The following is a 3,774-nucleotide window of genomic DNA, read 5'->3' on the forward strand; positions in this document are numbered from 1 at the left end:
TAGTGAGCTTGAACCGCCAACCTTGAAGTTCACACTGACCTTGCAGTCTAGTGCGCTAACCCACAGGGCAATTGACACATACTAGTACAGATCTTTGCTGTTAAGTATGATCATGTTGATTCCAATTCATAGACAGACTGTATTTGGTTTCCTTCGACCATATTAGCAATTCAGTGTTTATCTTACAGCACCACATCAGGACCAATAATATAGATTATCTTCCTCTGTATCTAACAAAATGCCTGTCCATTCACTCAACAAATAAGTATTGAGACACTTCCATTAAGACACAAGGCTCTAGGATGAGCCCTGGTGTGGAGCTGTAAAATAAGCACTAGCCTAATAATGGGAGGTTAGGAGTTCAAATCCACTAGTAACTCTTTTTTTTTTTTTTAAGGTTTTTATTGTGGATTGAGTGAAAGTTTACAGGGCATATCATCAGTTTTACAAATTCAACAAATCATACACCTTGTTTCGTTACAATGATTATAATCCCCTCCATGTACCATCAGTTAACAGTATTTCTCTCTATCCACTTTAGCTTTTTAAAAAACAAACAAACAAAACAAACCACTCAGGCATATATAATAATTTTCATCTCTGAAGGGCACATTCTGCAAGTCTGCCTCCTGACCACCAGCTCTTAGTCCTTCTCTTCTTAGTCCATGAATCTAGAGCCCCCATCTCTGCCTCCATCTCTGGTGCTGCTGCTTCTCTGGATAAGGTCCCGCACTCTGCTTGTGCGTTACTCTCTTGATGGTCCTAGGGTCCTCTGTTTCTGGACTGTAGATCAACCACTCCCTTTTTTTGTTACAAAACTTCTACCTTTACAATTGTGACAGTCGCAATTAGTCATGATCACAATTATTCACTATTGAATCTTACGAATCTTATCCCCATCTCTTTTCACCAGACCCACCTAGACAAGATGACAGCTATTCAGTGGGGACTCTTCCCCCCCCCCCCATACACTTAAACTAAACTCCCTCTTGAAACCTTGTAAGCCAGTCACTTTGTGCCTTTATTGCCCCCTCATTTTAGGTAGCCAATGTCTAAGTTGCCCATCCCTATCTACCCTGTGAATAGAGGGGATAGCATTGATACTTGATGTGAAGACTCTTTCCCTCTCTGTTGGAATTTAGAGTAACTACTGTTCTGAGCATAGGTCAGGTTCATCAAACTGAAGCAATTTACCCTTGTTTCCTTTGTCAAAAAAAAAGAAAGGAAGAAAAAAAAAATTATTTTTTTTCAATCTTCTAGTCGAGTTCTGATTATCGAGCCATTGAGGCTAGGTCAAAAGGGTACTGTATGCAAGTTTGGGTGTTCTTGTGCATCTTGGGGTGAATATTGTTTTGTATTTATATTTATATTCATTCCTACATTTTCCTATTCTTTTCATAGATTTTTAATGTATGTATTAGTATATTAATGTATATAAGTTCATTATTTTCCACTTAATATAGAGAGCCATGGTGTGGCACTGTAGGATAACCACTGGACTGGTAACCACAGGTCAGCAATTCAAACCTGCCAGCTACTCTTTCAATTTTTTTATTTAAACTTTTAATTGCGAATTGAGTGAAGGTTTACAGAGCAGATCATCAGTTTTACATTCAACAAATCATATCCTTTCCTTCACTACAATGATACAATCCCCTCCATGTACCATCAATTAACAGTGTTTACCTCTATTCACTTTAACTCTTACATGCCTCCATGTCTCCCGCTACCTTCATCTTTCCTCTGCTAACTTCCCTTTTGTATATTGCTTACTCCATCATCCATGTTAACATGTGTCTACCCTTTACTTCATGAATAATTATCCCCTTCCCTGTTACCATCATAGAATGTTTCTTTCAGCAAGAGAAACTTTTCTTAACTTTTTGCAATTAGTCTTAGACAATATTTGTCCTTTTGTGAGTAACTCGTTTCACTCAGTATAATGTCCTTCAGGTCGTCCATGTTGTGAGGTGTTTTTTTTTTTTTTTTTTTTTTTTTGAAAATTCATCATTATTCTTTAATGTTAGCTAGTATTCCTTTGTGTGCATGTACCAAAGTTTATTTAATCATTCTTGTGTTGATGGGCATTTAGGCTGGCTCCGTCTTTTTGATGTATGTTTTGTAGACAGCATACAGAAGGGTCCTGTTTTCTTATCCATTCTGCTACTGTTTGTCTCTTGACTGGTACATTTAATTCATTTACATTCCGTTTAATTATTGATAGATATTAATGGATTGCTGCCAATTTCCTATGGGTTTTTTTGTTTGTTTTTTGTATGTGGGCTTTCTTTTCATTTTCATTTCTATTGTATTGTTTAATACATTTTTCTGATTTTCCTCTTTTTAAATTTTTGATGTGAAGGTGTACTTATTTTCTTTGAGGTTACCCTGTAACTTATGACTTTGGGGCATTCATCAACATTGCTAAAGGAGATCTGTAACATGGCTGGAGTATGGAAGAGGTCGAGGGGCTGCTCACTGAGTGGCCAAGGACCAGAGAGAGGCATGCCTGCTGACGCAGCACCGAGGAGGCTGTCCTGACCAAAGAGCTGTGTCTTGAGCATTTCGGCTAGCTGAGCCTCGATGTCGATGGTTAGGATGCTGTATCTGCGCGCAGGCATCGTGGCCCACCAGGCGATGTCATGATAAGCATGAGTGCAGTGGCATCGTCGCTGGGCACTGGCAGAGCTTCTCACAAGAAGAAAAAGAGTGAGTGACCTGCACGCCCGCCGTTCATCTCGCCCTTCTCTAAAAGGGAGAAGTTGGGCTCGAACCCGCTGCCTGGTTGGACGTGCTTGAGGGAATTCAGGATCTCTCCGTTTCTGGCATTCTCCTAATGCCTAACTGGTTGCACGGGAAGCCGAGCACGATGAACAGCACCTTGCCTCACAGCGAGTCCAGGCCCACAGGTTCCCCACCAGCCAGCGGTGCGCAAAGAACGCATGCCCTGAGCGCAGGGCTGCCCCCTCCAGGCGAGCAGCACACCTGAGGCGAATATCAGAATTGCGCGGATTCCCCCTGGAACCAGGCAAGCCCCTTTAGCCTTCCTCCTCCTTTACCAATTCTGACACCAGCTGTCCCCGCTAAACAATCTCTACTTCTCTGCTGGTTCTGATAATTCATTGCAATGTTGTTGTTGTTAAGTGCCGTCGAGTCGGTTCCAGCTCATAGCAACCCTGTATTGGGTTTCCAAGGTGGATTTGAACCGTCGATCTTGCAGTTTAAACAGACCTTGAGGTTGAGTGCTTTTGCTAGGTGCTATGCCATTCAATGCAATTGTGGTTGTTGTTGTTGTTGTTGTTAAGTGCCGTCGAGTCAGTTCCGACCCATAGCGACCCTGTACAGGGTTTCCGAAGGCGTAAATCTTTACGGGAGTTGTTGTTGTTGTCAGGTGCCATCGAGTCGGAACCGACTCATAGCGACCCCATCCACAGCAGAACGAAACAATGTCCGATCCTGGGACAACCTCACTACCGCTGCCACACTTGAGTCCATCAATGATGCCACCTGGCTGATCCATCTCGTTAGGGGTCTTCCTCTTTTTCTCCGACCCCTCCACCTTACCCAGCATGACATCCTTCTCCAACGATTGTTTCCTCCGGACAATATAATATGTCCAAAGTAGGAGAGACGAAGCTTAGCCATCCTGGCCTCCAAGGAGCACTCTGGCTGCACTTCCTCCAAAACACATCTATTGGTTCTTTTGGCAGTCCATGGCACTTTCAGTATTCTCCTCCAACACCACAACTCAAAGGCATCAATTCTTCTACGATC

The 3,774-nt window shown here is 42.5% G+C and overlaps 1 pseudogene; it reads left to right on the forward strand.

Moving 5' to 3' along the window:
• Positions 1–2,642: 2,642 nt before the first annotated feature.
• LOC102813981 overlaps positions 2,643–3,774 on the forward strand; it is a 36,099-nt pseudogene continuing 34,967 nt past the window's right edge.

Source organism: Chrysochloris asiatica, unplaced genomic scaffold (genome assembly GCF_000296735.1).
Source record: "Chrysochloris asiatica unplaced genomic scaffold, ChrAsi1.0 scaffold00018, whole genome shotgun sequence".
Classification (NCBI taxonomy): Eukaryota; Metazoa; Chordata; class Mammalia; order Afrosoricida; family Chrysochloridae; genus Chrysochloris; species Chrysochloris asiatica.